This window comes from Prionailurus bengalensis, chromosome A2 (assembly GCF_016509475.1).
Source record: "Prionailurus bengalensis isolate Pbe53 chromosome A2, Fcat_Pben_1.1_paternal_pri, whole genome shotgun sequence".
Classification (NCBI taxonomy): Eukaryota; Metazoa; Chordata; class Mammalia; order Carnivora; family Felidae; genus Prionailurus; species Prionailurus bengalensis.
The window spans coordinates 51,990,458-52,017,116 of record NC_057348.1 but is presented as its reverse complement, the minus strand read 5'-3'; the positions used below and the strand labels follow the sequence as shown (position 1 = coordinate 52,017,116).

Sequence of the window (26,659 nt, the reverse complement as noted above, 5' to 3'; positions counted from 1 at the left end):
TATCCAGGAAATGGAAAAGCTAGATTCTTTTTCCCAGGCAGTCTGGCTCCAGAATCCATGTTGTTATCTACAACAGCATACTCTGGGATGGATGGATGGGTGGATGGATGGATGGATGGATGGATGGATGGATGGATGGATATATGTGTGGATGGGTGGATGAGTGGATGAATATGTGGGTGGTCAATGGGTAGATGGATGGATATGTGGGATGATGGATGATGAATGAATGAATGGGTGGATGGATGGATGAGTGGATGAATGTGTGGGTGGGTGGATTGATAGATGGGATGGATGGACAGGTGAGTCAACCAGACACGGTATCTCATCCATTCCTCTCCTCTTTTTGACCTAGCTTCTCATGGGAATATCTCCATTCCCTCCTTCCTGCTTCATTGGAACCCACTGCCTTTCACAGTGTGTCTCCAGGAGCTATTCCCTCAGATGCATTCCCAGTTAGAGCTGAGCAGTGAGAGAGACAGAGAGACAGAGAACGAGTATACAACTGCCATCCTTGTTCTAGACCACCCGTCACCAAGTGGTAGCTTAAGAGCCCAATCTGACCCCTGGAAATGTTCTGTGTGATCCAGTGAGCATTAAAACAAAACAAACAAACAAGGATTTACTATTTAAAGATCAAGGGAGTTACCTTGAATTTTGATTTCCAGCTTCTCTTTAAGAAAAATCAGAAGATTTGGGAACTCGAGGGGCACCTGGGTGGCTCAGTCACTTGAGCATCCGACTCTTGATTTTGGCTCAGGTCATGATCTCACAGTTTGTGGGATCAAGCCCCGTGTTGGGCTCCATGCTCACAGTGTGGAGCATAGTTGGGATTCTCTTTCTTCCTGTCTCTCTGCCCCTCTCCTACTTGCATGCACGCTCTCTCTCTCTCAAAATAAATAAGCATTTTTTAAAAAGAAGATTTGGAAACTTGGGCCTTCATATGTGCCAGGCCAGTCTGGGCTGGGCTGAGAATCAGCTGTCTATGTGATATAAGACTTGAGATTCTCCATTTGCTGTGGTCCCCACTCATCTCTGCTCATTCATCATCTACTTTGTCCTTGGAGGGCCTGAGTTTGCAATCCCTGATCAAGCACTGCCCCTCTAGTCAATCGGTCCAAGGTGAGATTTGCTTTCTTGGCCTGCAGCATCCTACCCTTGACTCTTTTGGGCAAACAGCTGTCTAGAAAAGTGATATTGCCCTACCTTCTACATGTACACCTGCCTCATGGATCCTGCTTTGTTTCTGTGTGTTTCCTTTCATTCATTTGTGGTCCCAAGGTTGTTAGTTGCCCTGAGTTCAGTTGAGATTCCAAGGTTGCTACTTAGCCTAGGGTTTTCCTGATCCTCCCTGCTGCAGTTCATACATCCTCACTGTGGTCAGGAAGCCATTGAGGGGTGAGCTAAGGACATCCAAACCTTACCCTTCTCTTTCTTGACTACAAGTTGCCCTTCTCCATCGCTGAAACCTCCAGGAATCCTGAGGAGGGTCACTGATGACCCCTCCCGCCCTCTGGCCTTCCCACAGTTCCTCAGATCTCAGACAGCCACTGGGAGATCATGTCACAGGACCCTCACTTCCCTAGGATGTCCCTGTAAAGAAACTAACTGGTCCCAGACCAACACCGCACCCTGGCTGACTCCTGTGCCCCTCCTCCATGGTGCCTGCAGCCTGAGCATGATTCTCTGTGACAGAGAAGACAGAAGTGAGTTTTGAGAGGAGTTGCTGCACTGTATTCTCCTCCCCTTGGGCCACCTGTGTCTTTGTCCTGACCTCTGGCATAATTCCCGAATCATTCTCCATCTTCAGAGCAAGTCCTATAGGGTGAAAGGGTGCCTTAGATAGATGAGGATCAAATCCTGCTGCCTTGCTATGTGGATAAGTGACTCACCCCTCAGACCTCTATCTCCTCATCTGTACTAGAGGGACAAGGGAATTGCCAGTGTGCTGACTCCTCTCCATTTGCTCCTCCACCAGAGAGGCCAACCATCCCTGTCTGCCTGAGATGGAAGGGTTTCTAAGGACATGAGATTTTTGGTACTAAGACACAGACGGTCCCTAGGAAGACTGGGATGGTTGGTCACCCTCCAGCTCTGCCCAGATCCACTCTCTGCAGATTTCCTCTGTGTCCTGGGAGGCTGATCCCACAGATTGTACTCCTGAGATCCCCCGCCCTCCAGCTTTAGCTTGGGTTCAGCCAGTGGGAGGAAAGAAAGCCCCGGGTATTTCCTCACTCCTGCTTTGAGGTCTCCACCATGGCTCCAGGTGTCATATTCTTCCTTGTCCTTTCAGGACAAGGTGAGATAGCAACCCCCAAACCAAATGCCAGCCTCTGACATCCTTCCTGGGACCCTGTCCATACCTTGTAAGTATTCCCTGTATTACAGTCTCTCACTTGAGGGGTGCCTGGGTGGTTCAGTCGGTTGAGTATCTGACTTTGGCTCAAGTCGTGATCTCACAGTTCGTGAATTCGAGCCCCGTGTCGGGCTCTGTGCTGACGGGCGGAGCCTGGAGCCCACTTTGAGTTCTGTGTCTCCCTCTCTGTCTGCCCCTCCCCTGCTCATGCTCTGTCTGTCTGTCTCTCTCAAAAACAAATAAACATTAAAAAAAATTTAAGTCTCTCATTTGAGCCATCTGGGGTAAGTTTTGCTGGGTGTGTGGTCACAAATTATATATACCATGTCTGAAGGACCCAGCTCAGTGGCCGGCTATGTGAGTGCATGTGATCTGTTTACTGTTATCATCATGCTAGTTTCTAGACGTTGCTTTTTTTAACCTGGGTGTGTTAGAAGGTGTTCTGGACTTGTGGGTAGAAAAGTCGCAGTGTGGATCCTGACTCTTAATTACTGAGAGGATGGCCTTGGCAAATCCCTTCATCGCCCGAGCTTCAGTTTCCTCATCCGTGAAATGAGGTTAATAACTGTGACCCCTGCTGTGCCTGTTGGCTGCTGGGTGTTTTGGATCTGTGCCTGGTGTCCAAAGAAGTGGTCAGTGGTGTGAGACCCTCCCTGGGGACTTTACTGCCCTATAAGCAAGGTGAAGACCCGTCTTTGACCCCCAGGGATATACATCTGGATGAGGAAATGCTTCTCTGTCGTTGCTTCTTCCCAAGTAAGCGGTGATGACAAATATAACACAGGTTACTTTTGGAACTTTCTGTCTTGGCCTCTGGGCCTGCCAGGAGCCCCTTCGCTCATCCTTTCCATCCGGTGGGTGGAAGTGTGGCTTCCCATGAGTGAAGCAGGGATGCCACAGCACTTCTTTCCTTCCCCTTGACAGTAGTTGAAGCCGAATTGCAAAAGTTAAGCACTGCCAGTGTGTCTCCCAGGGAGGCGTGGGGAGGACAAGGGGCGCAGGATGTAACACCGCACCCCTTCTTGAGTCAAATGGCCTTGATGTGGCTGGTAGGTATGATGATTGGATAGTACACACTTAGAACCCTAATATTTCTTCCAGCTCTGAGGTTCTGGGTCTTTGGTGTTCCCTACTAGAACACCCAGTGGCCTGTTACATTAGTTTCTGTTTGTAGTGCCCCCTGCCTTGTATCGTTACTTGATCACTTTGGTTGCAAGCTGTACAAATTCAGGTCCACCTTGCACATTTTAAAAAGGGAATATATAGGTTCTCATAACTAAAATTGTACAGCTTCAGGCACAGCTGGATCCAGGAACACCAACTCTGCCTCTACCTGTCAGTTATGGTTTCTTTGTATCTCTTCACGACATTTAAAGATGCCCCCAGCAGATCGAAGCTTATGTAGCACCAGCTCGGAGACCCCAAAGGAAGCAAGTGCCCTTGGCTCAGTAGCTCCAGCAAAAGTCCTGAAATTAGGTTTTGTTGAGCCTGACCAAGCAAGCTTGGGTCATGTGATCATTCCTAACCAATCACAATGGCCAGGGGTGTGTGCTGGTCTGATTAACTGAGTCTGGTGCCTAACCTGGCATGAGAGGGGGACAGGCCCTCCAAAGCCACAGGGCATATTAAGAGGTTGGACCCGATGACTCCAAAATCATTCTGTCTAATGTGCGAGGCTTCTGTAGTTCTTATGTGTTCCCTTCTTGGGCAGCATAGTACTGTCATCAACAGCTAGACCACTTGAGTTCAAGGGCTGGTTGCCCCAGTTTCTGGCAGTGTGAACTTGAGCAAGTTACTCAACTTTCCTGAGCTGTAGTTTTCTCATCTGCAAAATTAGAATAAAAATGGTGTCTACCTTGGAGGCATGCTGTAAAGATTACAGTGTTTGCAAAGTGCTGAGAATAGGGTCTGGCACGTAGTAAAGTCTATATGGGTGTGCTTAGTGCTGGGGATTCCAAGATAAACCAACCAGACCTGTGCCCGGCCCTTACAGAGCATATAGTCTGAGGCGGGCTGGGTTTCTTCTAATCAACACATACTGGTTGAGACTTACTATGAGAGATGAAACGAATGAGTGATTGTAATACAGACTGGAAAGTGTGAGAGCCCAGAGGGTTACCTAATTTGGGCTTCCAGAACTGAGGATTAGCAGATGAATTTGGAAGTGGAAGGGTATACCTGGCAGAGGGAATAGCAAATACAAAAGCCTGGAGACAAGAGTGGATATACTGCCTTGGAGAAGTAGAAATGTAAGCATGGCTAGAGGCTGCATTTAAGGTTGGGTGGGGAGTTAGGGGTGGGAATGGCATGAGGAACAGCCATGGTGAGGCTGAAGAGGGCAGTAGGTGACACCTTGCCTTGCCAGGGTCTTGCAGGCTTTTATGGAAATCTGAGCTTCAGCTTAGGGGTTGTGTGGACACGCTGAAGAAATTTTTATTTTTGTTTAATTTTTAAAAAATTATTTTCTTTTCAACAGCTTTTGTGAGGTACAACTCATGTATGATAAGCTGTGCATATATAAGTATACAATTTGATAAATTTTGTCGTGTGTATATTCCAATGAAACCATCACCTCTATCATTAATGAATATATCCATCACTCCCAGAGGTTTCCTTGTGTCTTTTTGTTGCCCCCTCCTTGTGACCATTCCCAACTCCTCCATCCCCAGTGAACTACTAATCTGCTTTCTGTCACCATAAATTATTAACTTACATTTTCCAGAAGTTTATATAAATGGAATGGTACAATTTGTACCTTTTTTTGGTGAGGGGTCTGGCTTCATTCACTCAACATAATTATTTTAATGTTCTTCCAGATTGTAGCATATAATGATATTTCTTTCTCTTTTTTTTTGTTTGCAGTGAAATAGTATTCCTTTGTAGGAATATATCTCAGTTTGTTATCTGTTCACCTAGAGATGAGCAATTGGGTTGCTTCCACTTTGGGCATATTACAAATAACTCTGCAGTGAACATTCATGTGCAAATCTTTGTGTGGACATCTATTTTCCTTTCTCCTGGGTAAATACTTAAGAGTGTCATGGCTGGATGATATCATAGGAGTATAATAAACTTTTTAAGAAACTGCGAAACTGTTTCCCAAAGTGGGGGTACCATTTTACGTTCCCACCAGCAGGTTATGAGAATTCCAGTTGTGTCTCATCCTCGCTGACACTTGGTGTTGTCACACTTTTGCTTTTGTTATTCTAATACATGGGTAGTGGTAACTCCTTGTTTTAATTTGCATTTCCCTCATGACCAGCAATGTTGAATGTCTTTCCAAATATTTACTTCCCATCTGTATATCTTCTCTGGTGAAGTGTCTGTTCATACCTTTCCTCCATTTTGTACTGTGTTGTTTTCTTACTTCAGAGCATTCCTTAAATTTTCTGGATACTTCTCTTTGATCAAGTATATAATTTGCAAATGTTTTCTCTGAGTCTATGACTTGACTTTTCATTTTCTTAGCAGTGTTTTTGAAAGAGCAGAAATTTAAGCTTTGATGAGGTCCAGTTTATCAACTTGTTATCGCACGGATAGTGCTTTTGGCAGTGTGTGTAAGAAATAATTGCTTCAGTCGTTGCCTACAGTTGTGGAATGTTGTCCTGTTTCTGTCCCTTGTTCCATCACTTTGAGAGAGAGGTACTGAAATCTACAACTATGCTGTGAATTTGTCTATTTCTCCTAGTATTTACATCAGGCTTTGCTTTGTGTATTTTAAGCTCTCTTCTTAGGGGCTTAGTCATTTACAAGTGTTATGTCCTCTTGATGAATTGACTTCTTTATCATTGTGAAAGGACGTTCTTTTTTCCCTACTAATATTCTTTGCTCTGAAATCTACTTTGTCTGATATTTATGTAGCTACTCCAGTCTTTGAGTACTGTTAGTGTGGTATATCTTTTTTTTCCTTTTTTTTTTTTTTTTTTTTTTTTTTTGCTTTTGACATATTTGTGACTTTATGTTGAAGTGCATTTCTTACAGGCAGAATACAATTGTGTCTTGCTTTTTAATCCAGTGTGACAATCTGCCTTATAATTGAGGGGCTTAGACCACTTACATTTATTGAAATCATGGGTACATTTGCTTTAAATCTGTCATCTTGCTGTTTGTTCTGTTTCCTTTTTCTTCTTTTTCTGCTCTCTTTCAGTTTGATGGAATGTCTTTGATTCTGTATTACTTCCTTTGTTAGTTTTAGCTCTCATTATTTGTTTTGTTAATTTAGTGGTGACTTTAGGATTTATAGAATAGATCTTTAACTTAGGCCAGTCTGTCTTCAAGTGATACCACATTACGTATCATATGCCTTATAATAGTGTACTTCTATACTCCACCCCTGGACCTTTGTACTTCTTGTCATGCACTTTACTTTTGTGTATATTAAAAAGACCACACTATTTTGTTATTTTTTATTTAAACAATCAATATGTTTTTTAAAGTTTTGAATAATTTTTAAAATTTATATATTTGCCTATGTACTTCCCATTGCTCTTTATTCATGGTGAAGATCTGTATTCCCATCTGGTATCATTTTCCTTCTGTCTGAAAGACTTTCTTTAACATTTCTTATAGTACAACTCTGATGATAATGAATTCTTTTGGATTTTATACGTCTGGAAATGTCTTTATTTTGCCTTTGTTTTTTGAAAGATATTTTTGCTCATAGGTTTTCTTTCTGTATTTTAAAGATATCGCCCCCACTGTGTTCTCATTTACATTGTTTCCAATGAGAAATCTGTCATCTTATCTCTGTTTCTCCATATATGATGTATCCTTGTTTTTTGTTTTTTGTTTTATTATTATTATTATTTTTTTTTTTGCTGGCCGCTTTGAAGATTTTCTCTTTATCACTTGTTTTCAGAAATTTTATTTTGGTGAACTTTCGTATAGTTTTCTTTATGTTTCTTGTGCTCAAGATTCTTTGGGATTGCTGACGGTAGGTTTTCATCAGATGTTGGAAATGTTTCAGCCATTAGTTGATCAAACGCTTCTGCTTTTTCTCCTCTTCTTTGAGGATTCCAGTTACAAGTGTGTGAGGCCATGTAATCTGTCCCACAGCACACTGATGCTCTGTTCAGTTTTTTATTCTCTCTTCTTATTGTGTTCCATTTCAGATAGTTCTATTGCTGTCTTCAGGTTCACCCGCCCTTCCTTTCACCCTGTCTGATCTGCTGTTGGCTTCAGTCAGTGTCTTGTTCATTTCACACCCTGTATTTAATTTTCATCTCTAGAAGATGACGAATGCCTTTTTAGTATCTCATTTCTATTTGACTTATCCCTATTTGAACATATGGAATCCAGTTATGATAACTGTTACCGTGTCCTCATCTACCCATTCCAACATCTGGGTCAGTTTCAAGTGATTGATCTTGTCACTGTGATTATAATTTCCTACTTTTTGCATGCCTGATCATTTTTTTATTGGATTCCAGACACTGCCTTTTACCTTGTTGGGTGCTAGATACTGTATCCCTATCAATGTTCTTGAGCTTTGTTTGAGATGCAGTTAAGCTACTTGGAAGCAATTTGATCAGGGTTCTTGCTTTGCTTATTTGTTAGGTGAGACCGGAACAGTGCTCATTTCAAACCCACTTACCCCTACTGAGGTGAGACACTTTCAGGTGCTTGACTCAATGACTCCTGAGAGTTCACAGTCTGACTGGTGGCAACAGGCACTATTCCCAGAACTGCCTGAGAGCAAGGATTTACCCCTTTTATCCTTCCAGATGATTTTTTTCCTGGCCTCTTCACACCCAGGCCAGGTCAGTACACAGCTGAATACTGGAGGGGGTCTTCTCCCAATCTCCAGAGATCTCACTCTATACCTCTCTTATCTCTCTGGTCCTCTGTCCTGGACTCTCACCTCTGTCTCCTCAGTTCTAGGAGCCCACTGGTTTCTACCTGGGTTCCCCCTCCTAGTCTGTGGCTGGAAACCTCTCAGGCCCTGGACTCAGTTCTTATTTGCCACCTCTCAGTTATCACTGACCATTGTTGTCTGATGTCCAATTGCAAACGAATTCGTTTTGTATGTTTTGCCCTTTTTTAGGTTTTCTGCAAGCACAAGAGTAACCTGGTCTCTGTTACTCCCTCCTGGCTCCAAATGGAAGTCCCTTGAGCAGTTTAAATCAGGAAAGCAATAGACAAGCCTCACCTTTTAGAACAATCCCTGTTTCTAGAAGTTTTTCCTAATCTCTCTGGGGTCTTAGGCCTGTCTGCCTGAGTGAGCTCATTCTCTCCACCTCCTCCAGCCCTGAAAGGTGGTGTGGGCCTGAAGCCAGCCCTTCATGACCAGCCGTGTACATTTCCTGGGAAGTGGCCCAGTGCCCCCCGCTGTCACCTCACATTTTTGTCTGCAGGTCCCTGGTGCTCAGAGGCAGGGAGCGTTTGGGTGAATGAAGCAACTTGTCACTGTGTTGGCAAGAGCAGGGGAGTTGATGCCAGGACAGCGTCCAAGGGCCACTGGAAGAGAAATTAGCCTTGGCATTAGAGCAGCACTTCTGCACCAGGCTCGTCCACATCCTGACCCCCATGGGGTCAGCAGGTCGAGGACGTTTATCCCTTTCTTAGGGGCCAGAGTTGTTGCCACATGCTAAGTGGCCTAGTTTGTGTCTCTGAGCACTAACTCAGGTTTTGAGGCCCAGGGTGGCTCTGAGGGGTCCTCTGGTCTTACCCATGTCCCCAGCACCTCCGGCATGGAAGGCCTGGGAGTGACTCAGACCCACCGCCACAGCCTCCTTGCAGGTGGGAATCTCTTTGAGCTGAGGCCGGAGAGCACTCAGTGAAACACTCCCCAGGGGACCATTTGCAGAGGCCTGCCTTGCCTGGTCGGTGCAAAGCTGGCAGGGATCAATGAGGATGACCGAGAGGACACCATCCTCGTCAGAGAAAAGCAGGGCTTTATGGAAGGATGCCTGTGGATGCTGTGTTGTCATTGCATGCAAAATGCTACCTGGGAGGAGCCGGTGGAATTTTCCACCAAGGCCAAATCACAGACTGTGCTAGACAGCAGCCTCTGATTCTTGTCTGTCCCTGCAATCCCAAATGTTCAGAACACTGGAGAGTTTAGGGGGAAGGAATAGGGTGGCCTCCAGAGTCTCAGGACATGGCAAGCGATGGCACGTGAGTACAGTGGAGAAACTTCACCACTGTATACACCTAAGAGCCAGAAAGTTGTTGTGTCTTGTGTCCTCAAGATGTCACTGATGAAGGGAGGGGGGACACATGTGGCTCTTAGAGCTGCTTCCTGATTACTTGGCCTGCAGCACTAACCACCAAAGCTCTAAACCACGGCCTCCAAACTGGAGGTCTTCAGGCTAATCTTGTGGACGCATGTCTAATTTTGTGTACATTGCCTTATTCTGCCGGCTGTCTTAAATGGGAATTAGTTACTGAAATCCCCAAATTGGGAGATACCGTGGAAAAATCTGGATTTCCAACTTCTCTTGAAAATGTAGAAGCCCAGGCAGCCCTGTGTTGAGTGGTGACCACTCTCTAAGCCCACACCACCCCCCACGGCCCCCCCCCACACCCTCTTGCCTCCCACACGATAGGTAGGTACCCACTGATTTCTGTGAACACTCAACTCATGAACCTGGGAGTGTTTGGAAGCCCTATCCTCCATCAGATAGGGTTTGTCCCCCTCTAGTTTCCATGCAAGGGGTCATCTCCCTTTCCTTTGTGACAGCCTCAAGCTGAGTGAGCTCAAGTGTCTTCCTGAGAGATCCAGCTCAAACCTCCAACCCTCCTGACAAAGGACCCTGGCTGCACAGACAGTGAGGCTTCTCTACCAAACCTGCCCCTTGAGAGAGGGATCTGAAGCTCATTGCCAGGAAGAGTGAAGCAGTTTTTATCCTGGCGGAGCACAAAGCCTCACACAAAGCCTCACACAGAAGGCGTGGAGCTCTAGGTCCTAGGAGGTGCACAAGGGAGGTACTTGGTTGGGGCAGGGTGGGGCGGGGGTGCCGGCAAGGGTCCTTCTGGGTGAACTGGCTGGCCTGACATGGGGTCAGGTGGCAGACAGCAATCGTGTACTCCTCCTTGAAGAGAACAGGCCATCTCACTGGAGGCAGGGGGATGACTCAGGTGGCCTGTGCTGGGTTTTGTCAGCCCTCAAAGACCATGATTAGAGGCTGCACAAGGGATGTTTTATATTTTCTTAGTGTAGCAATGATCCCCAAAGACATTTTTCCTCAAAGCCACGGAGAGAAGGTCCTGGGACTCTTTGGCATTGGGAGATCATTAAGCTTGATTGGGGTCAGGGGCCAGCATGGTGCATCTATATAGGAGGCCATGAAAGGTATACTTCTTGAGTGGAGGAGTGGGCCACCCCTGGTGATGTCTTCCAGGCTGAATTGGTAGGATCACCTTGGGATACAGTGCTGTGGCAGATAATGAAATTGTGGAAGCCAGGGTATTGCCATGCAGCCATCACCGCCAGCTAACCCCTCGTTGGCTATAAGCAGGTCACATGGCCTCAGCTGCCTTGAGCATCAAGAGGGAGCATTTCACCTGTAGGTAACAGAACACATAAAGAAGTACTAAAGTAGTAAATCCTAGTAGTGGAAGTTCCCCGGGTTTATTCAGTAGGATTCAGTGCCCTCTCATTGTGTCAGCCTCGGGCCTGCAAAATGGCTGCCATTGCTTCAAGCCTTACCTCCTCACACGAAAGCAACCAAAGATAGGAAGAAGGGGGCAAGGAAGAAGGGTTCTCCTGTGTGTCTCTTTGGACTGGAGATGGAAACCTTGTCTGAGATCTCTCTAGCAGAAGTCTTAAAGAATGGGTCATAGGGTACCCTTAGCTGGGAGAGAGTGTGGGAAAGTGAGTGTCAGACATTTCCTGTCTCTGCTATATCTTGGCAGCATAAAGAAGAGGAGAAGGGTTGTCGGGTGGACAATAAATGGGCTGCCCTGCCATAACTGTAAAATGGAGGCTAGATGAGAATCTCATGGGGCTGTGGCAGATGCCCAGGAATACACAGTGCCTAAGCTTTGTTGCTTAGGGTTATTATTTCAGAAAGTGCTGGGATATTAAAGGTTAAGTTAGTCCACCTCCCCTGGCAGTTTTCCAGTTTTTCTTGCCCACCCAGTGGCCCCTATGAAGAGCCAATGCTTCCATGTTATGTCCTCCCTTCATTACAATCCCCATCCCCATATCTTACCCTCAGGAAAGAAGGCATTTGATTTGAACAAATTCGTGCTCAAGTGTTAAGGCTGATAGGTCCCAGTTGCGGTCCATGTCTATGAGCACACAAGGGCTTATCGACCTCAAAGAATGAATCACCAGGATTAGGTTTCCAGAGGGTGGGATTTAGAAAAGAAAAATATAGTGACGCCTGGGTGGCACAGTTGGTTAAGCATTTGACTTCAGCTCAGGTCATGATCTCGCGGTTCGTGGGTTTGAGCCCCGTGTCGGGTTCTGTGCTGACAGGTTGGAGCCTGGAGCCTGCTTCGGATTCTGTGTCTCCATCTCTCTCTGCCCCTCCCCCACTCACGGTCTGTCTCTCTTTCTTTCAAAAATACATAAAAACATATAAAAATTTTTTTAAATAAAAAAAGAAAAGAAAAATATTTTGCTTCTGGGGAGGGGTGGAAAACACAGAATAGAGGGAACTCTATCCTCTGTTATTCCATTATTGCATATGATGCACACAGGTATGTTAATTCACTGCAGTCTCACGGCGACCCTATAAGACAGTGATTAGGACGCCCGTTTTATAGATGAGGAGAGAGAAGCACAGAGAGGCCATGTCATTTGACCAGGGTCACACATCTAAGAAGTGGCAGAGTAAGGATTCCAACGGCAGGCCTGTATTGTTCAGGGCCACTGGTCCTCCCCAGACCCTGCATAATCTGATCTTTTATCATCTTCATTTCCTTTCAGCCAGGGCCTCCCAGTGCCCAGGCAGAAATCACACAAAGATACCACTCCCTGCATCTGAATGCCCTTATTTTCCCCAGGAGCCTGAGCTCCAAGGGGGGCGAGGGGAGGGCAGGCCTCATGGCAGTGCTGTGCCCTCCAGCCAGCCAGCATGCGGGGAGGAGAGCAGGAGGGAGGTCTGGGAAGCAGAGGTGAGTGGCAGGTCTATTGGGCCTCACTGTCTCTGGGCTGTCACAGCACAAGGGCCCAGTGACATTGGGGGGACCAAGCCAAGACCTCAATGTCCTAGACTTTGCAGGGCCTTGTCACCTGAGCCATCTGCAGGGTGCCTGGCAGAGCACTTTCTTTAGACGCAAAAAGAGGAATCTGGAGAGAGGAAGGGACCCATCAATGCCCAGTGTCCCTATGTGGCAGGGCCAGAGCTCAAAGCCAGGCCCTCCTGACTCATTCCAGCTTACCATAGTCTCGGAGTATTTCATCAGAAATGTATGAGGCACCTGCCATGTGCCAGACCCTGGGGTAACCAGGGTGAGCAAGGCATGGTCCCTATTCTCACTGGGCCTCAGAACAATGATAGCTAAATGTGGAGGGACACTCTTGAAACCAGTGCACATTAGTGCTTAAAGGACGCACAGGGAATATTGACCAAACTAGGGGTGGCAAACTCAAATATCCCCGGAGTCAGGGGTCAGACAGATGCCATGCTGTGTGAAGATAGAGGTAACAGTGGGGAGTGGGACTGTGGCCCCTCTAAGGGAATAGTCACATTCAATGCCATCCAATAATTTGCCTTGTAGGAGTGTGGGATCCAGGAGCCAGGTATCCCCATTTTTTAAGAAAGTCCAGAAATCTGCACTTACATATATTTTTTTCTAATTTCTAAAGGTCTCCTTAAGCCAAACAAAAGATTATCTGCGGATCGGATTCTGTCAGGGGGCTACCCACTGCTCTTGAGGCACAGAGAAGGAAAGGATTTTCCCGAGATCTCACAGTGAGAGAGTGGCCGAGCCAGGCCTCAAACCTGAGTCCTCCAGATCCAAGCTGGAGACCTTGTGGGTCTGCTTCCCACTAACTTCAAAGTCCATTTTCTCTTCTGGATGTGGGATGATATTTTAGTCTGGGGGGGAAAAGCCACTTAGAGTGAAAAATACAGCCCTCTTGAAACTGTTCCTGTAAGAAACAAGCTGGAAATTGACAGCAAGTGCTATTAAAGCTCCTGGCACCTTCCAAAGAGTGGCCTGCAATTTTAATCCTGAAGCTGTGTTTGACACGGAGCCATTTCTGTTCCTTGTTGCTCAGGATGCAGGGGACCCAGTGCTTTCCTTTTAAAAGGCAAAGCACATCACTCATGGTGTACAGAGCCCCGCTTCTGTTCTGGACTGCCAGGCTTTATGCAGAGCCACCCTTGGTATGGGAGTGGGGTCTAACCCACTGTGTCTACAGCAGCCCCTTGGCAAAGACCTTCTCTCCCAAAGGCTGGACCTCTGTGAGTCCGTCTCAGTTAACAGGAGCTTGGGTACCAGTGATTGAGCCAGAGGCACAGTGATTAACAACACAGGCCTTAGGGCTAGATGGAGCTGGATTTGAATCCTGGCTCTGCCCCTTATCAGCTGTGTGACCTTGGGCAAGTCGCTTCATCTCCCTAAGCTTCAGAAGGCCTCTTCTATAAAATGGGTTAATAATATTTACAAGCAGAGTTGTGGTATAACTCTGTTCCGATCTGAGGTTCCTGCAGGTAGGAAAGTTGGTGCTGCCTCTTGGTTATTAATAGTAATGTTAATTACAACAAGTCAACATGTAGTTCAACTGAGGTAAGAAACAGAAAATTCTGGGTAATAACAAATTTGGCAAATGCTTTTCCCTTCTGATTTCTGCCTAGGTTAATTTTTAAAAATTTTAACGAGTATTTATATATAGCGTTTACTAAGTGGCAAACTCTGTGCTAAGTGCTTTACAAATATTGACTCATTTAATCCTTGCAACCACTCTGGAAGGCAAATACTGTTTTCCACACTTACAGATGAGGAAACTGAGACATAGAGAGAGTTATTTGCACTAGGATATATGTCTGACAAATGGCAAGGCCGGGCTGCAAAACCAATCCCTGTGGCCGAGGAGCTGTGTATGTAACCACTTCCTCCCCTCCTTTTAAGCTTTCGTCCTTCTGAAACACATTTTCCCATTTGCAGCGATCGGCCCAAAGGAAGAAATCCTCCTTTCGCTGTCTGAAGACCTAGTTGAAAGACTCTGTCATTGGGAGACAAACAGCCTGGGATCCAATCCCCACTGTCTCCTGCCCAGCTATGGGACACTGGCCAGTAATTCCCCCCTCCCCTGGGTCTCACTGTCCTCATCTCTAAACTGGGCTACTATCACCACCTACCTCTCAGTTAGAGGGAAGTAGAATCAGCCATGGATGTAAAAGTGCTTTATAAAGTCTTAAATGCCCTGTTTGGGGCTTGGGGAAATTAAATAGTCAGGATCATTAAGCTGGTTTTCCCTGAAAAAACATCCAGCACTTAAAGTGTTGTCTTCCACTGTCTATGAGGATCCAGGAGACTCACAGTGAAACCAGCAGGCAAACAGCATCCCCCCATCCACGTCCCACCCTGGCCAGTGGTCATTCCATCCCAAGGTGGGGGCTTTCCCTCTGGGCCTGGACTCTTTGTCCAGGATTCAGGTGTGTTTACAATGAGATGCTAAGAGGTACAGCCTTCCCTCAACGCACAGCATCCATACCCGTGTGGGTTGTAAGAGGATTTCTGCCTGTCGTTGCTTGGCAATATTTTGTTTAAATGAACTTATGCCAGGGATTAATATAGTTTGTGAATTTAACTGCTTGCTTGGCAGGAAGGGGAAAATGCACAGAGTTTTAAGAAATCTGGTGTGAAAATGGTTTTTAGAATGCGGGTGTGCAGTTGAAGCTTCGGGGTGTAGGGCGTGGAGCTGGATCCCAGAGGAAGGGCCCCTGGTTTTCATCCCTGCTGGGCTACTTCCCAACTGCGGGACCCTCTACCCACCTCCAAAGCTGTCTATCTCCTCTGACAAATAGCAGCCCCTGCCACGGGGGTCGGGTGGGGGGGGCAGCCAGAGGGTGTCTGTGGCAAGACCATACAATGCCTGGCGTGCAGCTCTCACTCAGCAAATGAAGAGTCAGCCCCTGAAAGCAGGCTCCCACCTCCTGTCCCTGCACCCAGAGGGGTGGGGGCACAGAGCTGTGGGAATCTTCAATGAAAATGTGTTGCGGAGTCAACAAGTGAATGGTAAATACAGCCAATCCTCATTCTTCACAGATTGCATATTACTTATTAAATTTGCCTACCTACTCAAATGTATTTGTAACCCCCAAACCAGTCCTCGGGGTGCTTTTGCAGTCCCTTGCAGGTATGTTCAGAGCAGTGCAAATCTTGAGTCCCCCAGTGCGCAGATCCCCAGCTGAGGCTGAACCAGGTGTCACTCGGCCTTCTTGTTTGAGCTCCTGTATGTAAACAACTGTGCTTTCTTGCCATCTAGGTGGTGCCCTGTTTTTTGCCTTTTTGCACTTTCTGTTGTTGATTTCACTGCTTAAAAAGGGCCTCCGAGTGCAGGGCTGAAGTGCTGTCTAGTGTTCCTAAGCCTGGAAGGCTGAGGTGTGTCTTGGGGAGAAAATGCATGTGTTAGATCTTCATTCAGGCATGAGTTACAGTGCTATCGGCCATGAATTTAATGTTAACGAATTTGTGGTGGATATTAAATAAGGTGTCTTTATACAGAAACACTCCTAAAACAAAGTTATGTATTGATTGGTTGGTAAAAATACTGTGAATAGAGGCTCTCAGAAATCTCACCCTGTATTTTCCCTGGAAGCAGTGGTTTACTACTCACGAATTTAGTGCTGGTGGAGATGTTATAGAACCTGACTACTGCTAATAGTAAGAATCAACTATATAGCAATGGTTACTGTGAGTCTTAACTGCTTTTGTTCTTTGAAAGAGAGTCAGGAAGGAAGTTGGAGCTTGGAGTTCTCCCACCTTGACAGTGGTTGTGAGGACCAAATAAGATAAAGGCTGTGAACTGTAAAGTCTGTGTGTAGGCATTGTAAATGGCATCACCTTGACTATTGCACGGACATCAGCAATGTTGTCCTGCACCAAGGCCTCTGGGCAGGGCCTGCCTTGGTCCGTGGGGCTGAGATTAAGTTTTAGTGTCTTGAGAGACCCCGTCGAAAGGGGACAGGGGAAGTCCTAGTAGACCTCACAGGCACACTCCCCCGCATGTTAATTATTTGCCAAAGCTTAGATGTTCCTGGCTGCCGTCCACTCTTTGGCCAGCACCCAGCCTGGGACACCATTGTCTCTTGCCTGGACAGCACATGAGTGCCTCACTGCTGTCAGCCTCCCCTCTGAGGTCCCTTTATCCATTGTCCACATTGCAGTGGCCAGGCCTCGCACTCTTCCATTTTATGCCCTTAATGGCTTCCCAGGCCGTTAAGCCCAGGGATGGCTTCCCATCCCTGCTGTGGCCTCTGAGTCTCTGGGTGGTCAGGCCCCTATCCACATCTCCAGCTTTATCTGATCCCATGCTGCCCCATGCTTTCTGCTCCAACCACATTGGCTTCCTCTCTGATCCTTGAACACACTGCACCCCTCCTGCTAGAGGGCCTTTGCACTTGCCAAAACTCCCTCCCTGTCCCTGTTAGCCACTCCCCCACTTCCAACGCCTGTACTTGCTCATGGCCTGTGTGTCCTCTAGGTCTCAGCTCAAGTCACTTCCTTGATGACTCTGACCTGGGACAAAGTGGTCTCCGTGACATAGCACCCTCCACCAGCACACTTTCCCCTTCACGGAATTTATCTCAGTGACGCTTCACATTTATTTGAGTGACCACTTAGTAAGTGATCGTCTCCCCATCTCCTCCCCCAGACTTTAAACTCTACACGGTGAGACACTGGGGCTGCCTTAGCTCACCACTGAGTCCCCAGAGCAGGGGAGAGGGCCTGGCATATTGTAGATGCTCAATAAGCTTAGTAAGGGAGCAAACATCCATTCCCATGTTGCCCAGGGGGACAAATCCTACTGGACAAGATCCAGGCTCTTCCTTGCAGTTCACAGAGTAGAAGGACAGAACTCCCATCTGTGGAGCCCAACCATCCAACAAAGTGGAGAGCTAAGATGTCCCCATACTGGAAGAAAATGATGATAAGGTTCAGAGAGGTGGGAGAAGTGGCTCCAGCTTGCATAGTTAAGAAGGGTCATGGGTAGGATTTATACCCAGGTCTGGCTGACCCAGGAGCCTATGGTCTGAGCGTCTCCCTCCAGCCCTTCCCTTGTCTTCTCACCTTTGGGTTGTACACATCCTGCCCATGACAGTTTTGATTAAATGTGAAGGGAGGGGAGACGTCCGTTAGAGGACTGAAGACTTGACCTCGTGTCACCTGCCTTTCTGATGCTTTCTCTTTGAATACACTGGTTTCTAAGGCAGAGACAGATGGAACACACTGGTTTCAAATGCATTGGGGATTCTGTTCATGGGGGGTTCTTGGTTGTCTGGGTGCCTTCAGCACGTCACTTTGCAGAAAGATGCTCGCCTCTTTTTTTTAAATTTTTTTTTTAACTTTTATTTATTTTTGAGACAGAGACAGAGCATGAACAGGGGAGGGGCAGAGAGAGAGGGAGACACAGAATCTGAAACGGGCTCCAGGCTCTGAGCTGTCAGCACAGAGCCCGACGCGGGGCTCGAACTCACGGACCGTGAGATCATGACCTGAGCCGAAGTCGGACACTTAACTGACTGAGCCACCCAGGTGCCCCGAAAGGTGCTCGCCTCTTAAGGAAGCCAAGTCCAGTTGATGGATTCGGTGCCTGTGGGCACATTGGACGTGGCTGGGGATGCTTTGGCCTCTGGTAGGCCCTGGAGGGTACACAGGTTGCTGAGATAGCGGGACCCACTGGACTCGCCGCCTTTATTTTACACATGGGGAAACTAAGGCCCAGGAGAGGGAGGGAATTCCTCCAAGGTCAGAGAGTGAGTTTCAAAAGCAAAATGAGAAGCTGAGGCTCTGGCCTCCCTGGGCAGTGTTGCTCACCTTTGCCTTGAGGTCAGGAAATGCAGACAAGAAAAGGTTCTTTCTCTTCCAGTCTGTCATGGTATCTGAAGTTTCACTGTTAATTCTTTTGTCTTAGAGAAATTTTTGCGAGTTCTCGAATAGAATGAAAATACCCTTGGATGGGTGGAAGAGGGGACAGATACCCTAAGTCATCTGCCAAATAGTTTAGTCATTCCTGTCTTCATCCATCCACCTATTCCATTGTCTCTCCATATGTGTTTCCATCTATCCACTTACCTGTCTCTCCTCCCATCCATCCACCCAACCCATCCCCTTCTCTTTCCATCTATATCTCCATGTATCCATTTATCTGTCTTTTCACTCACCCATTCTCCCATCTACCTACCCATTCATCCATCCAAAAATTGTTGATTTATTTGAGAGAGAGAGAGAGAGAGAGAGAGAGAGAGAGAAACCAAAGCAGAGTCCAGGCTCTTGAGCCATCAGCACAGAGCCTGATGCGGGGCTCGAACTCACGAACCATGAGATCATGCCCTGCACCGACGTCGGACGCTTAACTGACTGAGCCATCCAGGTGCCCCTCATCCATCCCTTTTATCAGATTTTCATTGAACGCCAATTCTGTGACCGGCTCCTTGGAATAAAAAGATGAGAAGTCTCAGTTCTGGCCTCTGCAGATCCCCAGTACCCTGGAGGCAGCAGATCTGTAAGGCCACATTTCCCCTGCAATGTGAGGGCAGCCCTGAGGGAGGTGTTCGCAGCTTGGCTTTACAAAGAAGAGATGACCAAGCAGAAAGAGGCTGGAGACCCTGACCCTGAGTGCATCATCCCACAAGTATGTCCTCGGGTAAGGCCCCTCCCATCTGGACTCAGCATACGCATCTGTGATGTGGGCAGGTTGGACTAGATGAGTGTTTCCCAGACTCAGTCATTCATATACCTCCCTCCACACCTGTAGATGAGATCAACTGTACTAAAAAGTACTTAACGTTTTTATTCAAATGAGCTTTTTTTTTTTTTACCCCAAATACATTTTAGAATGAAGCCTTATTGCTACCATAAATGGAAAAAAAATGGTAACAGCTGTCATAAATAGAAAGTAACCGTAAAAATACTTGAAAAAGGAAGGCAAACTGCTAATGTTGTTAAATTCTAAATAGACATTGTTTCTCAGCAATGGAGGCCAGCTCTCCTTTGTTGATAGAGAACTTAGCAAGTTCTAAAGAGGGTGTTAAAGGTCAGCAAGGTCTAAACAGAGATTCTCCCCTTGGAATGGCTTCCTTGCAGTGTGCTTTAGTATCACAGGATGGCATGGCATTGAGGGTAGGGGCCACTCCTGTCCCAAAGCAGGAAAATCTGCCTGGGAAGCATCAGGCCAGGTGCTATCTTGGCCGCTGTCTTCTGAGGCCTCCCTCTATGCCCCGGACCTGCCCTCTCCTGAGAACTCACACCTCCCCCACAACCCTTCCAGAAGCCAAGGGTCAGGAAGCCATGAGCCGGATTCTGTAACTCAAACCGGGTGGTATCTGCTTCAAATCCTGACCAAGGAAGGAAACCAATATGGAAATCTGAAGCTGTCCCATCCCAGAGCTTGGCGGGCGTCAGGTGCTTCCTGTCACTCAGAGAGGGCCCTGACCCATTCTAATCTTACCTTTGGCCACCAGACTCTTCCACCACTTCTCTGTCACCCCTCGTCCTTAACCCAGGGTCCCCAAAGCCCGTGACAATGTAGAGTCCCCAGTGTGTGGCCTTTGTGAATTCCCCTGTGGCATTAACATGTATGATCAGAAAATAGTGTCACTCAGTTCTGCCGAGACCTGAAGTGCCCAAATAAATCTTCTCACACTTGGAAGGCAGGTGGCCTGGTGGATGAGCCAGGAGACCCAGGTTCTGGTTGTGTTGTGCTCTGACGGTTCCCTGCACGTCGTCACCTGAGTTTCCAGATGCTCCTGAGCCTCCTCCAGCAATACTGACATCAAGGGTATTATTTACTTGAAAAAATGTTCTATTTTGGATTCAGATTTCAGAAGGATATTTGAAATCTTAAAGCTGCTGCCAGCTCCGTTGAGGGACACAGAAAAGCCCACTTTCTCATCTGGCCTTGGCTCCAGCCTGGAGCCATGGCAAGGAGGGGTCATCTTTGCATCAACCAGCCCCACCCCCAGATCTGAAAGGCCAAGCCAGAATTGCCCAGAATGGGAAAAAACACAGCACCGGGCTTTGCCTTAGAAAGTGCGCCTGGGTGACTCAGTCAGTGGAGCGCCCGATTTCAGCTCAGGTCGTGATCTCACAGTTTGTGGGTTCGAGCCCCGAGTCAGGCTCTGTGCTGACAGCTTGCAGCCTGGAGCCTGCTTCGGATTCTGTGTCTCCCTTTCTCTCCACCTCTGCTTGTGCTCTTTCTCTCTAAAATAAATACATATTTTTTTAAAAGGGCTTTTTCACTCTAGTTCATAGTTATGGTCTCTCGTGCATTATATTCATTCATTCACTCATTGAATGAATGGTGTTTGACTGACAAGCACAGTCAGGAGAGCCCTGTGGGTTGTGTCCCTCTTGCTGCATGCCAGGGCCATACCACTTGTTAAACATTTTAAACCTCATCCCTGTATTCAAAAATATTTATCGAGCACACACTGTGTGCTTCAGGCACTGAGCTTACAAGCTCTGGGATGGTTCCTCACTCAAAAGCTCATGGCAGATTCACATCCGTTACTGCAGTGCAAGAAATCTAGACAGTGCCTGCCGTGGGAGTTAGAGAAGGGTGCCTGCACGCCTCGGCCAGAAATGAAGCAGAGACATCCTGGAAAAGTTACTCAGAGGGTGAAATTCCACACTCCAGATTCTTCTTGAATCCCTGAATGGCAGAACACCAAGGTATCCCTGAGAGATCTTTCAGGCCAGCATTCCCAAAGTGGGTGCTGTGGAATGCTAGCTGTGTGAGATGTGAATAGACATCACTCAAGAAAAGGTTCAGATAAAGTTAGTTTGGGAAATGCTGGGTCAAGCAAAACGAAACTGGTTTCTATGATGCAGGACTTTACAGAACCTTGATGTATTGCCTGCTTTGTGACATCTGTAAGGAAGGTGAGGGCGATAGTATGAAACAAGGGGACGCTATTTTAGGGAGCCTTTCAAAAGTCTAATGCTCCCCAGTGCTCCCTCTGGGCGACTCTAGTCCACCTCCCTTATTGACGGATAAGGAAACTGAGGCCCAGAGAGTGGCTGGCACTTGGCTAATGTCTCACAGGGAGCAGGGGGGTGATCTGGGACTAGAATCCAGGGCTCCTCTCTTGTAAGCAGGCTGTTCAGGGCATGTGGTTTGGGCCTAGGGTGCTAGTGGCATGTGAAAGCACGTGCACTGAAGCAATCCTAGGAAGATTACTGGGGGAGGCAGGACATGAGCTGGAAAGTCTAGGGACTCTGGGAGCCAATGACCTGTGACTTTATTGACTAAACAGTAGTATCACTGAGAACCAGATACATCCTAATTAGTGCCCAGTTTGCATAGCGAGAATTTCAGGCTGGGGAAGTCTTCCCACCTGAGATTAGTCGCTGAATTCACAAAAGATGGAAGCACTTGAAAGTGTATTTTCCAGGTCCCCTCTTCCGAGCAGCCTCCCCTGGTTGCCACCCCCGAGTCAAAATGATCCCTCCCCTGAAATTCTCACTCCATGTGTTTCGAAGAAACATTTTACCCATACTCCATTCTTTCTGGCCAAGTTTTGGTTTTAGCCAGTGTAAGATCTAGTTTATAAGCAGTTTGAGAGCAGAGCTGAGGGGGGGGGGGGTTAGCATTTTTCAAGAACTCCCTGTGTACTAGACACAGTGCTCCGTGTTTTCCCTGCATCCTCCATTTTACCTTCACCAGCACACCTCCCCCACAGTAGTGGTTTCTATCCCCATTTTACAGAGGAGCAGACTGAGGCTTCCGGAGGTTGAAGTGACTTACTCAGGAAAATGGGCCAGTAAATGGTGATGCAGAGACTTGAATGTGGGCCCTTATTTCCCTTTCCTGTCTGCTTGCGGACTTGGGCTGAACCAAGCCGTAGATAATCCCACAGGCATGCTGCTGTCCTGGGGCAGTGACCTGAAGCCTGGTCTGTTTTGTCTCTACAAGGCTGGAGTTGAGGCCCCACCTAGCAACCATGCTCCAAGCTTGGCCCTGTCTCAACTTGTTGACTGTAAGAGGATCCAGGGTGTGAATTGGGGTCACCTGCAATTTAGAAGGACTGTAGTCCTAGACTGACAGCTGCCATGGTCTTCAGGCTCCCATACCCACTGCCCCTGTGCCCAGACACACCCCAGGCTGTCTGGAGTCCGTGTCTCTCACTCCCCCTCATGTCATACCAGAACTTTCCATGATGGGCGGGGAGGGAAGCTCTGGTTTTCCCACCAATCACTCTCCATCTCTGCCATTCACCTCTGTTTATGGACAGAAAAAACTTGGACCCAGGGTTCATAGCTGTTGTCAGTACAGATGAAATTTTAACAGTGTTGACACCGAAGAACCACTCTCCCTGCAGTTCTGGTTTGGGCCAGGGGCTGGGGTCGGTCTCCTTTCTTCCGTAATTAAAAATTCACCAGCAGGGACAGATTGCTCATCAATCTTTCATCTCAACAGTCTCTGTTGGAGAAGACAGGGGCACTGCTGATGAGGCGCGATTGGCTGACAGCAGCTCCAGACCTTGCTACCATGTGCATGGGTTCAGGGCCTTTGGTGGGAAGCAGGTGAGGCCAGCTGAGCCTGGGGAAGCCCCTTGAACATCACCAGAAGGTACTGCGTGTGACAGGTGGCTAATTCTGAGCTTTCTACCTCCTATGACCTAAAGGCATTAGGGAGAGGCCACAGAGGGTCAGAAAAACGTATGCAGCAAAATGATCAGGAGGCATCTAAATAACCACATGGCTAGTCTTCTCCAATTAAAACGATGGGACATAGAGACTCGAGAGTTGCTAAGAGTAGATCTTAAATGTTCTCACCGCAAAAAAAAAAAGAGACGGTAATTATAGGACCCAGTATAGGATATATATATATATATATATATATATATATATATATATATATGCATATATGCATTACTTAGACCTATGCTGGTAATCATTTTGCAAATCAATATGTTGCAACTTACACTATGTCATAGCTCAGTTATATCTCAATAAAACCGGAATATATATACGATATATCTTCCATGTTTTAGTTAAGTAGGAAAAGTTAATAGAAGCTCTCCAGTTTAAAAAACAACAAAAACAAACAAAACTTTAATGGGATAATGGGTGTGAGGACCTCAGCACAGAGAAAGCATCCAAGTCCTGACTCTCATTATTATCATTGTTGTCAATGCCGTTGCCTCTGCTGCAGAACTGACCTGCTGTGCTGGTTTTAGGCATGCTAGGTAACTTCTCTGGGACTCAACTTCCTCATCTGTACCATGTGGATTCTAACAGTACGTGCCTCCAGTAGCTGGGGTGAGGAGTGAACCAACTGGGGATCCTTCAGTGTTGTAAAATCGCTATTGAGCAAACACAGCCCGACATCAGTCTCCTGACGTGGCTGAACCCTCGTGTATCCCAAGCCAAGGGGAAGGGATAGACTGGTGGCCGAACAGAACACTGCCTCTGCCATTTTGTGTCTGTGTGGTCTGTGCAGGACCACCTACCTCTTGGCCTCAATTTCTCCATCTGTACTACAAAGCAGGTATGAGAGCAGGTGATTTCCTGGGTCAGTTCTGGTTCTGGGTTCCATGAAACCCTGCACGTGGCTGCCTCTTGTCCGGCTCAGGTTTTTCCCAGAAAAGTTTTGGGGAGAGGAGCTCTCAGGTGGCCACTTTGTCTCCATGACTGTTCTGCACCAGCATTCATGCCTGTGGGTTCCCTGCAGCTCTGCTCCCGGATCTCTGTGAACTCTGGGCTGGGCTGTCTTTCCTGGAAGGGGACAGCCTGGCTCCACAGTGAGAGGAATTTGAAGGGTGCCTAGTGGAAAAGAACAGGCAGAGGTTGCAAGAGGGGCTCGGGGCATGGGCTGGATTCCATGTGCTGGGGCGTGGTGGGGCAGGGCTCACTCCACGTGAGCAGAGAGATGCCAACTAAGAGTCGTTAAGGTGGCACTGAGCTCCTGACACCTGGTAGGACCTGCTTATCCTTGCCTCGGGGCCTAAAGAATGTGGGTTCTGGGGATGAACAGGGTACAGGAAGGCAGGGCCACTGTGCTATATACCTGCCACTTGCCCCTTGAGACCACCCTCTACCCTCTCCCTGCTGCCCTGTGCCCTGGGAGAGGACCTGTAGTCATCAGTGCACTTCCTCCTCTCTCTGGCTTCCTGTTGGCTTTGGCCAATGGGAAGCTCCAGCAGGATATAAAGTGAGGGTGAGGGGAGAGATGTTAGGTTATTTAATATTCAGCCGTTTCCCTCAGGGTCCCCTTGGGTTGGCCACATGCCTTGACTCCAGGTGCCAACTCCTTTCGGGGGTCTTCTCTGTGCCTGGGTCTGGAATCCGTTGCCTCTTCCCACGCCCTGGGGGTGGTAGCAGCAGAATCCCCACTTCTGCTCCCCCCAGGGAAACCACACCACTCCTGCACACACTTTTGTGACGAGGTCCTTTTTAAACCCTTAGGAGCGTGCCTGATTCGGACCCCCAGAACCACAGAGCAAGGGCACTAGAAAGGGATGCAGGAGAGGAGGCAGCAGCCCCCGCCCCCACCCAAACTGTGTCTGGAGTCTGATGCCATCTTCCTTTTTTTTTTTTTTAAATGCTTATTTATGTTAGAGAGAGACAGAGACAGAGTGCAAGCAGGGGAGGGGCAGAGAGAGGGAGACACAGAATCTGAAGCAGGCTCCAGGTTCTGAGCTGTCAGCACAGAGCCAGAGGAGGGGCTTGAACTCACAGACTATGAGATCATGACCTGAGCCGAAGTCTATGCGGAATGGACTGAGCCACCCAGGCACCCCTAGCTCCATCCTCTTATTCTTGATTTCTCCAAGGGGCCAACCTGGATTTCTCCCTCTGTACTTCTAGTCTGTCTGGAGCAGAAGCGAAGGCAGAGGAGGGAGCCCAGGCAGGCCTGGAAAGGGAACACACCTGGGCTGTGCGGGTCCTGGTGGCAGATCCCACAGCAGGGACGTCACAGTTGAGCACTCACAGGGGCCAGACAGGTTGGGATTGGGGAGCATTTGTGGCCTGAGCTGGCAGCCCTCATGGCTGCAGCCCATCACTGGCCTGCTGGCAGATGGCCCAGAGGTACAGCTGTCCCCAGAGGGTCAGAAAGCCGGACTTTTGCTTGAAATCCCTCAGTTTCTAAATACTGGGATCAGTTCAAATATTAAAATTTTAAACAGCCAGATCTGAATCTGGCCACCAGTTTATGACCTGGAAAATACAGGCCCCTCTGACAGACCTTTCTGATCTCAATCTCCTTTGCTTGTAGGTTTCCCACACCCGGAGTGCAGACTGAGAGCAGCCCAGGAAAGAGGTGAGTGTGAGAGCCAAGACCCCTGGTTCACGAAGGACTGAGAAGCCCCACTCTCACCTGGGCACATACTTCAGCACCATCAGTGGCCGGGTTTAGAAATACGTGGTTTGCGAACCATGTGTCTATACCACCTTCATTCTCCGTTACCCCTCTTGTCCTGTGCACCCCAGCCTTCCTAACCTTCCTCCCAGCATCTAAGCTCTCAGTAGCCACTCCAAAAAACCTATGGGTAGCAGTGGAGGAAGAGGGAAGCCAGAAGCAGAGCTGAAGCTGCAGTTTGGGCCTATTTCCTAAATGTGACTTCCCTTCTCCCCAGTCCCCCCCAGAGCCTGGATGTGGCCCCTTTACGTTAGTGTGATATTCTACCAAAATTGGATTAGTAAATGTTCTTTTGCGATAAAAAGCAATACTCCTGTGTGGGTTACAGGGCCATCGTATCAGTCATTCACACTTTAGTATCTTTGAATGCCATCTGATTACTTTTTGATTACTCTCTTGCTGGGGTCAGCCACACTGAGAGGTTGTCTGATTTGGGAATGGAGGAGGAGCACTGCACAGAGGGCCCTGGCCCAGCCTGGGTACAGGGCCTGACGAGGACATTTCTGGTAACTTAGTGACTGTGTGAAGCTGGCTATGGCCCTGGCAGTACTTTGTTTGGCCCCTGTCCTTGGGTGGGTGAGGCCTCTGGAGGCTAGTCTGTTGGCCTTATCACCATGATGTCCCTGGGAAATCATGCCCCCCAACTCCAAACCACCTGCATATAAACATTTGAAGACACAGCCCCTTGTTTGGGGGACTGTCTGGGACCAGCCAGGCTGATCCACTACCGATGGCCTGGGGCTGCTACCCTCAGTGATCTCAGAGAAATCATCCTTCCTCGGGGGTGGCTGTGTGTGGAGCCCCCTTCATTCCTA

At 47.8% G+C, this 26,659-nt stretch overlaps 1 protein-coding gene across 14 annotated transcripts in view; it reads left to right on the top strand.

The window, feature by feature from the left end:
* ATP2B2 (ATPase plasma membrane Ca2+ transporting 2) overlaps positions 1-26,659 on the top strand; it is a 388,293-nt gene that overhangs the window by 60,776 nt on the left and 300,858 nt on the right. For 12 of the 14 annotated variants that reach the window (XM_043588121.1, XM_043588117.1, XM_043588115.1 and 9 more), the window contains exon 2: positions 25,701-25,745. The exons of 1 other annotated variant lie outside the window; for it this stretch is intronic. The gene's annotated coding sequence lies outside the window, so the exon portion shown is untranslated. Of the gene's footprint in view, positions 1-21,132; positions 21,152-25,700; positions 25,746-26,659 lie in introns of those variants that run through there. One more of the 14 variants, XM_043588113.1, reaches the window with a different exon arrangement.